Genomic DNA, 13306 nt, shown 5'->3' with positions numbered 1-13306 from the left:
TCAGCCATGTTAAGAATGTGTGTGCCCAATCATCCACTGATCTTTATCTGGTGGGCCTGCAGCTAACCATGACATGGGCCCAATCAGGGGTGCTGATGAATGGACAAAGAGGCCCTTGAATTGTTGAAGCTGCCACATGACTGCTTCTCTACTAAATCATGATGACATTAGCAATCAATATACCAATTACTGAACAAGATATTAAACATGTTCCGCAAAGCAATGATCTATACAAAGTATTTACTGTACACTTCAAGGATTTGTGAGGTTTGTGTAAATCATACTGTCACTACTGGTTTACAGGTTTTTACACTACACTTCATGCTCATAATGACAGATTTTAACAAACCGCTGCAGTGAAAAAAAACAGCCTCAAAAGCCAGTCCAAAGTCTGTAATTATGGTTTGCAGTCAAACGGCGTACACAGAAACGAAGGGACTATTTGTGATTGCGCTGCCTTAATTTATTTAAGCCTTTTAAAGGAACCCACAATGATACACAAAGTGACAAATTAGGATCTCAGATGGCTTTGGATTTCACAATGAGGTGGAATATAAAAGGTTGAAGAGATAAATTCCAGCCGTCACTGACATCATAAAACCTGACAAATTGTAATAACGGTCTGTGTAATCCACACCACTGTCATTCTCATCTCTTCAAGCTCTCCCTGACACAGTCATAGTCTCGGATTCAAGTCTGCAGCCAGGTTTAGACAAAAAGCCCCATCCGGTCCAGTGGCATTTGTCTCGTACTACATTATCTGAAATCAAACGCTCTATTCCACTCCCACCGTTCCATATAGAACAATCAGTCCGGCCCTAATGTGGGAATGTCTGTAATCCTCACAAAGGGACGCTGACATTTATACCCAGCAGAAATGACTTAGACAGGGCCCAGATTCCTCCAGTGGCTTTGTGCATGCTACACTAGACTGGGTGGATAGATAATGACACTTTATTACAGGGTCATTATGGCAGGTAGCTCTCAACGATGAAAAGGCAGATCTAGTCAACATGGACAGCTGTGAGACAGGTGACCCAGCATGTTAACAAATATGGCAAATGGGCATTATGGGACTAATGAATTCAAAAGAAGCTCCGGGGAAAGATCAACATAATAGCTGGGCTCGCCTAAGGATTGCCAAGAAAGATACACATCGTAAGGCTGGTTTAAGGAAGTATTCTCAACTATTGTGACCTTGCTTTCCCACAGTATTGGAAGATGAAAGGGGTAAGAACGAGAAATGCTACGAATGGAGTGTCACGTACAGTCTGCCCCGTAACTAGGCTTGGTATATAAGGTTTTGGCCTTATTGTGTGTAGACCCTGTCTGACTGTCAGCAGAAACTAAAATTAAGTTCAGAGTGAAAACTACTGCAGCACTTTAACTCAAGGAGCATTTGTGATGTGCAGCGAGATCTCAACCGTGGCTATGGCTCATGTTGCTCTGCGTTGAAGTGGGTTAACAGTTTATCAAGAACTTTTTATAGCATGCAACTCATCAAAAAGAGTTTTGTTTAAATTCATGCTTGTGCAAAGGTTTAAAAATGACTCATAGTGAACGTATTATTAAGTACTGGAAGGTATATTCATTAATTTTGGAGGGAGCCAGGCTAGCAGTTACCCCGTTTCCAGTCATTATGCTAATTATGCTAAGCTAGACTAATTACTTCCCGGCTTCAGGTTCAAAATAACTGCACCACATGAGACCGGTATCAGTCGTCTCACCTAACTCTCAGAAAGCTGAGAGTCCAGGTTTCCCGATAAAGTTTTGTTGAATGAAGTTTTACGTTATCTGAATAAAGGGTCTAAGGACAGATTGTAAAGTCTTATAAAGCATCCTTGAGGCAGATTTGCGATATTGGACTATATAAATAAAACTGACTTCACTTGACTTCAGCAGGCGCATTAATACAACGCACTAAATCAACACAGTCCTACCACAGCCTTCAGAATGGGTGTATTGATCACGGCCACAGCTGTAAATGACATCAGGCCACGATAGAAGTCATCTATATGAACTCAAGCAATGATGATACCTTGACAAACTCAAGTTTAATACTGTCCAGAAGGGTCGGAGCGCATTTCACTTGGCTTCCAATTTGTACAATCCATCTAACAGCTGATAATTTACGAGCCCAAGGACTCGAGTGGCTGTCACTCTGAGGTACGACATTTTCCCCTTTTTAGAAATGTTCAATCCAAAATCTAAAAGTGCTGTGACGCCAATGGACTCCAGTGTAAGGTGAAATATTAAAATGAACACATCCGCATTTGCTGCAGTCCTACCAGTCACAGGGTCAGGTTGCTGTTGGTATATTGATACTTCTTACAGAACTTGGATGTTCATCCTGTTCTTTTGTCACTGTGCCAAACGTTTACCCAATGAGATCAGTCTAGGTGGCTGCAAATCCTATAACATGAGATTAGCCCTTTTGACTTCACAGGCAAGTTAATGGCATTAGCTAATGTATGAACAATAGAATACCTCTGTGCGCTTTCTGATATCTCACGCCGAGACACACACACAAGCACTTTGTTCAGGAGTCAACCATTTGCTTTGAATTCTCAAATCAGGTAAATCCACTCATGGTCTCGCTGTGTAAAAGGCAACATTAAAAAGAAATGTGCTGTGTGCTGGATTAGTGACAAAGCAGTATATTTTTTTTTTTAGCGTTAATTTCTTGAAGTACTCATCACGGCAAGTGATTCTTATCACGTACAGTATGTGCTATTAGTAGGTCATACGGATGCACAAGTGGTTTAACGCTGTATCCAGTAAATAGAGGTCAGCCTGACAATGGCAGGACTAATCAGATGCTAGTAGCTCTTTCACCTCCAGTTTGTTGGGTTCCTTGAACTGAAACTGTAGGTTATGTGAGGATGAGCCTAAAAAGCCTCGAGATGTTGCTCTGGTGTGACCCACTGAATACCCTGGAGAAGCATTTATGGCAAGTGGTCGGAGATAAGATTTGCTGTGACAGCTTTCCCCCTTGTGCAGACTATGTGAGCCAGTGCATACTGTATTACACTGTGAACTTTTACACAGTGGAGGCAGTGTTGGTGGTGCTGAAGTGTAGTTAAAAGGTGTATATCAAACTTTAATCTGTCTTTTTCATAGTTATACTGTAGGTTTTATTTTAGATTTTCTCCTTAAAATAATTTATGGGAAGATACTTGAAGTTTAAAGGTGGAAGTTATGACTATTATGTAGTGGTGAGTTAACCAGAAGATGAATTTCTTTTTTTTGTTTAAGCGGGAAGAAACCTCACACAGAACCAGACTTAAGTCAGTATATAACAGCTGGGATTAGAGGAGAGTAGGCACTAAGTACTGAATCAGAAAAAAAAGTTTGAGAATTCAGATAAAAGGTATGCGTGTAAAGCCTTGACGGATGACAAACAACAACATACAGAAATGGGTTTTGTGATTTCCATTTGTGAGAGGCTGAGCACGAGCCTTGAGAATGAGTTAAAACCAAGTTTAGGTCTCACGTTGATTAATAATCTTCAAGGTTGCTGGCATTCCTCCTCCTCTGCCTGGGCTTTGAGGAACGTGACAATCCGCACGACTAGGGGGTAGATTTATTTAGACTTGTTCAGTGGTCAACGGTCAACAATGGTCAACGGTCAACAATGGTCATCAATGGTCAATGGTCAACAATAAAACAGTGCAATTAAGGATCACAACTTGTATGTGAATGAGAGAGGCCACATGATATTATGCCACAAAAATTGGGGAAAAAAGACTAGAGGGAGAGTTCAAAGAACAGCCAAGAGTGAAAGTCCCCCAGCCAGTGAACTTTGTGACCTGTGGGCTTTCCATGTGACCCCACCAATAAGAAATGTCTTGGGTAATTTGAATCAAGTGGAGGTGTGTCACTTTCAAACAGACTCTGCCGAATCCGCCTGCTGGAGCAGCGCACTGCTCCCCTGACCAGATGTTTGTGGCTTTTTCCTTTTTTTTTTTTTTTCGTTTTTTTATTAAAGAAGAAGGAGAAGCTGATAGTTGCAGGTGCAAGGCTGACACGAGGGCCAGCTTTACAGGCCTTCATAAAGGGGGATATCCATTGCCTGTGTTTAATCAGAGCCAGTGGGACGGGATGGGATTCATTGCTCTTTGATGGAGAGCACTGTTATGAAGATGGACAGTCACTTTGCTCTCTAAGTGAAACCATCGTTTAGCCTCAATTCCCAGAGAAAAGGGCCATTTGTTATCCACAGGGGAGTGCAGCAGGGGTGGTTATGCTAGGTGGAGGCTGCATGCATTTTCCACACGATTACCGTGCATAGGCACACATTTATGCTCAGAGAAAACCGGCTATGCCAAGGCTGAGGCGGCGCACAATATAGACTTTGAATAGTCCCTCGCTCTAATACGGACAGAATAAACTGACACACATGAACACACACCCGTGCAAGATTCATATACACGCTCAGTCACAAGAGTTTATCTACTGGTGGTGAATATTCACCAATAGTGAATATGAAGTTATGTAAAATTATCCAAAATTATTGATGGACTAGAATGATTTCACTAGTCTGCTTCCACTATTTTTAAATCTCTTTTCCTTTGGCAATATTCACCATGTGCTTAGTAAATATGGCATGTTTTGGGCTTGATTCAATCATGGTTATAGCATTTAAACTCTGATGTATAATGAAGTTTAGACAATTAAAACACATGGTTAACGTTAAGGAACGATTGTAGTTGTATGAAAGTCAGGCATTGGCGCTGGGCGTAATTTACAAGCTGCGAATATCATCCCGCGTGAATGTAATTCCCATGGATACCGAGCTGAATTATCACCACTTTCTTAAACTCAAAGAGCAGATAAGACAAAAAAAAAGACGGTCCTATTAGCAGTCTGTCCACTCTTATCAGTGTTGACCTCCGTGTGTCTGTTGAGATTCATTTAAAGACAGGTTTATCAAACAGTTTCTTCACTAACAGGAAAAGAATGAGCCTTGTCAAAAGGACGGGTGCGATGAAGGAGGCGGCCCTATGTATAGCTTTAATTCCTCACTCAGTCATCCGAGTGGACGAGAATTACACCATGTATCATTCTCACAGAGACGCTCCGCTCACCTTGATCAGGAGTTTGGACTCAAAATCTAATATGCTAAGTGGGAGAGTGTCTGAAAGGTTAATATACAGGAGAAAAGGCCTTTGATTGGACATGAGTTATTATTAATGATAATAACTAATCAAATTAAAGCGAATTAATCTACTAAATTAGATATTGTGTCGCCAGGCGCACCATACGCCGTACATACCATCACAGTCACAAAATAATGTTATTAGGTCTGACATGTCCCTAATTTTCTAAGTCTGGCGCTGTTCCACGGTATCCTTGCCTTAGCTTTTAGCGATTTTAAATCTCCCTGCTGTATCCACTTTCAGGAATTTTCCAGATCCATTGTTTTGTTTCTAAATAACTGAGCTTGACAGGCTCGCCTCAGACCAGTTCTTTATAGTATCAGGGTATCTGTGCCTTTTCAGCCACATGTTGTATTTCACACTTGCATTGCCCTGTCTCAGCTATCATGCCTTTGTTGTGTTTAATGGTATCTCCAGCCTTGGACCACTGATACCAGCTGAGCGGTCAGAGTGTTAGCACTCCTCAATATCTATTACAATTAGTTTTTGATTAAGGAACCCTGTGCGGCTGTTTGAAGCCTTTAATGTTGTGTCAACTGGATGATGATGGAGAGAGCAGCGTGGACGCCTCCCAGTAACAAAGCGGCCAGTAAAAGGCTCAGAGTGAACCATTTTATCTTCCTAATGGAAACCAGATGACCTTTCTTTTCTTTTTTCTTTCTCAAGTTTTTCTTGAGGTGATACCGGCTGCGAATATTCTTTGGCTTATGTAATTGACGCCGGGGTCTTTGGCAGCATCATTTCACGTCTCCTAGTTCTGCTTGGGCCAGTGATTTTGACACGTTAAAGTAAAGCACAAGTATCAGCTCAGACGTACAACAGATCACCAGCTTTAAAGATTACGCGATCATTCGAGTCAGAATTTATTCAAACGAATGAAAAGTAGCTCGGTCTGAAAGCTCGAGGGAAGTCACAGCTCTATTTTATTCTGAAAAGGCAAGATTTATGATTTTCAAAATAAAACCTGCCTTGCAGTTGCAGAACTCAAAATCAGTGGAAGATTTTGAAAAAGATATCCCTTGCCAAGTGTGCGCGGTTTAAAGACTGAGGTGGGTTTAAACAAGTTCACTTCAGAGCGATTTCTGTTTCCAAAGTTTAATAATGAGCCAGCCGAGTGAGTGATTTGTTAATCCCAATAAATTACTGCTTCAATCTTTTTCAGTGTTGATTTTGGTTGTAAGTCTTGGAAGAAGGAAACAGGAAGTCAATGGCGGCTGTTTGCCTTGATTAATTTAACGTCTCAACAGTAATACATAAAGGTCAGTATTTTCCATGGCTGTCAAAGCGCAAATTTTCACAACACTGTCCAAAGAAAATGATAATTTCCCACCAAATATAACTTTAGCAAAATGAATCACAGGCATCTAGTACTGAAGTTCCTTAGTTATACCGAGGTTCATTATCTCTCAAAAACAACACACAAAACACTTTTCCTAGATTATTCATTTATCATAGATCATTTAGACTGCCCTTGTAAATATTTTATTCAGCGACCACCATTATTAAGTCTAAAAAGTTGTTCTCTAAACACTGCTTGCTGAGGAGTTTCAAAGTAGTCAAAGCATTTCATAAATAAACATGTCAAGAAGTCCAAAGGTCAAACAACTACCGGCTTTCTGTATCTTAAAAAGCTGCAAAAATATTCAGGATTCACGTTTCAACCCTGCCGGTTCTGAGTGATCACACGTTGAAGGGATTCACAGAGGAACAAGGTCTCCGAAAGTACCATGCTCGGCTACCAGAGGAATGCGGGAGAGCAATAAAAATAGTTGCCTGCATTTCATCAAAATAAACCGAATGATCCTCGCAAAAAAAGCTTCAGTGATGTTCTGTTGAGACAGAGATGTAAAGTGCTGTTTCCTGTGTGACCAAACAGCCAGACCACAGACTGCAGTCGCTGTTGCTCGCTCTGACACTGAATAACCCGCTAACTTGAGTTTTCTTTCAGTAAAACAAAAAAACAAACAAAAAAAAACCAAATGATAAATCGACTAGGTAATCAATCACTGATTAAAAAAAAGGCATGTATGCGCTTGGAACAAGTGATCCTAACAGCATATGACAGTGCAAAAACAGTTCTCAGCCACTGTTCTGACACTTACACTTTCCCCTTTCATTAACAATCTCTGTTAAGTTCTTTTCATTTTTATATATACATATATATATATATATATATATATATATATTAAGGTAAGAATATAAATTCTTAGCATACTGAAGGCATTTCCAATGTTTGACACTGCTGAGGACTGTGAGCCCTCTATGTCACACTCACAAACATGAGGGGGAGATAAAAAAGTCCTGGCATGCAAGCAGCCTGATAAGTTGCAGCTTGTGTAGTTTTGTTTAGTTTACTTAATCCCTGAGCTGGAAATGACCTTGTGAACTTAAGTTGGGTTGAATGTTTTTTTTCCTTCTGCCTCTTCTTTTCTCTCTTCATTTCACTCAGTCAGCAGCTCCCTCTCTATACAATACCTGCATTACAATTTGGATCGTTTTCAACTATTCAGATCTCACGGGTGCACTGTGGCCGCCACCAAGAGTCTGTGTGCGTTCCGCCGCTGTACAGGAGTGATCCAGAGGTTTCTTTCTGCCGCTTTCACACATCGCAGGTCAAAGATCGCTGTCCTAGAACAATTACATTGACTCCTTTAGCACCAGCTTGAACCTGCTTTCATCCAACATGCTTTTGTGCACACATGGCCTATAACCTGGCCAACCTTGGATTAATCATTACCATGACCTGTTTATCTGATTGTCATGCAGGTAACCATTAATAAGTGTTTACTTCCCGATGACCTCTGTAATGTGCGCGCCGCCTTTGCCCCACAAATGTCAGCGCTATCGTAAAAGTTGGTCTGTTTTCTTTATTTCTTTGGAAGCGGCTGCACCCTTTTGGTGAAATGATTCAACTGAGCTGGTATGATAAAATCCTACATTTATAAAATGTGATTTGCCAGAAATTACTCCCAGTGTTGAACTATGGTGCAAACATAACGCAATAAGGAAGGAAGAAAGAAATTAAGGTATTCGGGTAGGAAGGAATTGAGGGAGGAAGAATGGTAATAAGGATCAGTTGAAAGAAAGAAAGAAAGAAAGAAAGAAAGAAAGAAAGAAAGAAAGAAAGAAAGAAAGAAAGAAAGAAATCTGGCTGGGAATTATATCGGCTTTGTGCAGTCCTGCCATTTCCAGTGACCAGCAGTGTTGTCCATCTTGCGTTTAGCTGATGCAGAATGATAACTCACCAGTTGTCTTCCTCAGCGAGATGGGTAATATATAGCTGAGAGGTGTCCTGACATAGTTATATCTGTTGGTGTCCTCGAAAAGACAAGGAGAGTCAATTACAATGGCAGAGCAGAACGCCTGTGCGAATGTCAACTCCCCGCGCAGACGGCTGTGATAAATAACACCTGACCTCACACCAGGCGGCGGTTTCACTGCAGGGCCCGAGACAGGCCTGCACGAGGAAATGTGAAATCAAGGCAGAATGTGGGGCACTTTAGAGGAAGGGTGTAGGGCATAGAACAAGAGGACAGGGGACGTCTGAATGAGCAGCGAGACTTGTCAAGAAACATAGTGCAATTGCACTACTGGTGTTTACTTTATGGCAATGCTGTGAAGATATGAAACTTCACTCGGGGGTGTTGTGGCAGGCCCTGCTGTTATTCATACCTGTTTCTGACAAGAAAAACAAAGCTCCAACCCGTCCTGCACATACTCTTATTTGTCCGCATGAGACATAAAGCAGCAGGTTGGTCTGCCCGGGACTCCCATTGCGCTCGTCTGAGTGTAATCTTTGTTGACAGAAAGCAAGTGTGGGTATCAGGTCACTTTCTGTGGCTTCCAGTAATGCACCACCACAGTGTTCTGAATCCAGCAGAGACACGGCGCAGATTGCGGATGCTCTAAGAGCACAGACCTCTGCGCTTGGCCGTGAACAGACTGGATTATTAAGCCCCGGCAAAAGAGACGGCAGCAAGGTGAGGGTAGCATCATATTCACAGTGCAGCTGAATATTCTCATCCTCCGTCTGCATGTGCGTGTGCTTTGTGTATATATGCATGCACACGAGCACGTGTGTGAGGGGCAGAGCAGGGCAAGTGGGGGAGTCCCAGGTCCCACGGGAGACACGCTGGCTGAAAGAAAGGAGGAATGAGCAACAGGCAGACACAAGGGCACAGGCAGATGTGTGGAAAGATAAATGAGGAGATAAATCACAGAGTGTCTGGGCCTAAGGCATTTGCATTCCTGAAATGAAACTCCAAGGAGAAACACTGCTCCGTACTGAGCTTCACTGACTTTAAATAAAACGTATACAGAGCATGTACATGTGACGTGTGATTGCGTGTGGGAGAAAGAGACAAGATATTTTTCCCTCCTCGCAGCTGTACAGCAAAATGAATCACATTACTTCAACCCACAGCATTCTGACAGGAATAGATATCGTTTGTACAACTTTAACCAAATCAAACGGCCGCCCGTGTTTCAGTATTTGCCACACAGTATTTGCCTTTAAATGAAATCATCAGCTCAAGCAAACGGAGGCAATTTTGATAACAAGCATTCCCCGGCTCTGCATGCTAAAATAAATGGTGGAAGGGGTCACCTACACATGGCTTATTTTAGGCAGGCCATGTTTGATCTATGGAGTCCTGGGTTGTCTCAATGCCACAAGGAAGGACACTCCCCTTCTGGGATCACAGCACACCACATCTGATTTTCATGTGCTCAGAAGAGACAGTTAAGACAAAAGCGGGCTTGAAAAGGGATTTGAATTCATTTCCGAACCCTGATCGGATTGTCCTGCCGGATTGTCCTGCCAGAGTTGTTGGAGAAACAACACCGGGGGGAAAACACAATGGAACAGCTCCTATGATTTCCAGGAAATAAAATAATAATTGCACTTTCAATGCATGCTAAAGCTTGCTTATTTACTGCACATTTACCTTTAGTTAGGAAAGTGGCTTTCCCTCTGAGTTATGCGAACCTAATTTTGCTGTTCCTACATAATCATTCACCCTGGTCATAACTTTACCAGCACTGGGACTTTCCCATGAACAGAGCAGGCAGGGAAATGAGAAAACTCACGGTGGGAGGCTCTGGGTGTGTGGGAGGGAGCATGAAGGAGAGACTGTCATCACTAATTCCTTGCCAGGCAGCCCAAGAAGTGTTGACTAACTAATGACCGTGTTTAACAAGTGAAGTGTATCATGCTTGAGGAAACACAGCTGGATATGGGCCCTGTGCATTGAGTGACTCAGAGAAAACAATTCATTGTCTTAAACGCTATCCACCCACAAACAGTTTTCTCAAAGTGGGGGAGAGTACACGCTCATGAATGAAGCAAAGAGGGAGTTAAAGTGGCGAAGGGAAACAGCTGGATTCTTAAAGCACTGCGGTTGGGTCACAAAGGCATATCTCTGTGGTACTGTTGTGGGAGTGGAGGATGAAACGGTAGTCCAAGAGTCGTAAAATAAGGATAGAAGGATTAGGATGTGAGTGCAAAGAAAAGGAATGCAACTTATCTGAAGGATGTTGGTACGAAAAGGATGAGAGCGACTGCAATGTTTCCTTTGTAAACTGTGTGATGCATCGGCTTGGGAAACATCAACAGCAGCTCATTTAGAAGAAAGATGTCCTCTTCAGTAATAGGTCAGCGTGAGTTCAGAGATATTATGTGGGAACAATACGAAAAACATAAATTAGTCTGGAGTAAATGAAATCACCTCTTTCTACCCAAACTCACCTCAGAATTACACGGGGTTTAAGCATATGTTATCAACTTGTCTGACAATTATTTTTACTCAAATTTGGCATTTGGCAGCCGCGCTAACATGTGTTGGGATGATGCAGCGGAGCCAAGTTAATGTTTTATATTATAACTACAGCACTCCCGGCCAGACTACGGCTCATGCTGTTTTGTATTCCTCTCAAGAGCGTGTTCATAACTCATTTCACATGCCAAGATTCTGTTTGCCTATAATGAGGCAGAAAAGAGGAATTCCATTTTACAGCAGTGCTTTAGTCGAGCGGTGAACCAGTGTTTCCCTCAAATTTCCCTCTAATGAGCATTTTTGCTCACTATCATTTATGACCAGGCTGTAGCCGCCTTTTGACCATGCGATCTGAAAAAAGAAAAAAAAAAATGTTCCTATTTATGGCCTCTCCATTACCCGATTACCTCCTCTGTACAGCTAAGTCAGCAAAGACGACTTTTACGGAGTTATTTGTAGGGACATATACGCCAGTAACTCCACCCTTTCTCCCAGGAATTATGTTTACTACAAATTTAACTGTAAATATGTTTGTTACAAATATGAAGCTACCAGAATTATGTTTTTAACAGTGTGGCTCTGGGAACTGAATATCAGTCAGCTGGACTGGAATGACAGCCAACAGACATTCATGGCTCCCAGATGATGAGTCCTATTAACTCGGGTGACTCATGAAATTAGGCACTCGTATTCTTGTTGCTATCTAGTGCCATCAGGTCAAAGATTCAGCTTATTGCTTTTTATTTGGAGCCCATCTTCAAGTTTATACCCGCAACATTAGCATTGTAAACCTCCCAGCATAGCTTAGCATCAGAACAAAGATCACTCTGGTAAATGCCTGAATGCCAGTGAATAAATGGTACGTGTCTAGTGCAAAAAACAAATGACTAATTTGATTTGTGCAAGACAGGGTTGCAAGTTGCCAACTGTTCCCTGCCGGTCACAACATGGGGAGCTGGTAAAAGAACAGATAACTGTAAAACATTGCCACCAAACATGAAGGCAGCCATTAACCTCAAAATCTGGAAAACTGAAGTAGCATAAAACAGACTTAACTAAGCATGAGTTTAAATGATGTTGGAATGAATGGGGAAAAAAAATCCCAAATAGTTAAATTCACATGAATGTCCCAGAATCAGAAAGTGGAAAAATGGTGCAGCTGGAAATAATGCCAAGTTTGTGCTAGTTGCATGTCCACTATACATTTGAACAAATACAGGCATTTTTATGATTATTATGGAAGTTTAAATAAAAAGAACCTAGATCCATACAACACATCTTATTATTAGTGTCCACTTGCATTAACATTTGCACTTCAAGGCACAAGAACACACAGAAGCCAGATCAGCGAGTTCCCAACTCTGAAAATGAGACCAACCAGTGCATAATATTAAATCTATGCATTACTAAATGTTTGTTTTTTTAAAGAGTCTGACTGAAACTTCTACCTGTCATCCGCAGCCAACCACACACACACACACGTGGACACACAACACTGTGTGAAGAAGCTGTCCTAAGCCACTTAAATCTGTGCTATTTGATAGTGTTTGTGAAACGTTTACTTGTGACCTGCGCTCTCAACCCCCTTAAGCCATCCACATGACTGAGGGAAGTGAAGGGCCTTTTAAGGCCCTAAGTATTGCCAGAGTCCTCCTTATATTACTGATGATATCTGTCCTGAGGAGTTTGCTGACAAGAGCCCAGGGATCAGAAATAGCCATAAAGCAGATGGGAAATTACATCTTATCCAACACATACTGAAATGGCCTGTCTGTTGATAGAAAAGGCTCACTACGGTGTCTTTAAGCAAGGATTTAGCCTTTGACCCATCCTCCTCAAGCCCATGGACACTACTACATCATGACTCAGTAGCCACAGATAGCTTTACACTGTGCTGCGACACGCCATGCTGTAATACTGGAATGTCTGAGTGCTAAACAGGAGTCAGGGAAATCCTTAAGCAAACCATCTGGCAGAAATATGTAATATGTGCTTGTACAGACTTCAGCAAATAGATGTGTATTGTTAAACTACAGTGATAAGACATGTCTGTACAAATTGCGCTGTATGAGTTCACACAGCACTGAGTTTGATTGAATATTGGAGAGACAGAGTGAGAGCGCGAGACAACATTAATCCCTTAAGCCCTTCAATGATGGCCTCTGACCAGGCCATATGAGATCCACTACCCTCTACTAATCTGCTCCAAACAGTGATGAACCCAGAAAGTGGCTCTTGCATTTAACAAACTGTTGACAGCAGGATTATCCCGTTTGTGGCAACACAAAAAATCAGAAATCACACAATAAGTGCATGTTTCTTTGATGTAAACTGGCATTTTTCAATAAAACTTATCATGAACGGTTATAGTTA

The sequence above is a fragment of the Chelon labrosus genome (genome assembly GCF_963514085.1).
Source record: "Chelon labrosus genome assembly, chromosome: 11".
Lineage (NCBI taxonomy): Eukaryota > Metazoa > Chordata > Actinopteri > Mugiliformes > Mugilidae > Chelon > Chelon labrosus.
The sequence above is the reverse complement of the archived record's forward strand: the minus strand, read 5'-3'. Positions refer to the sequence as shown.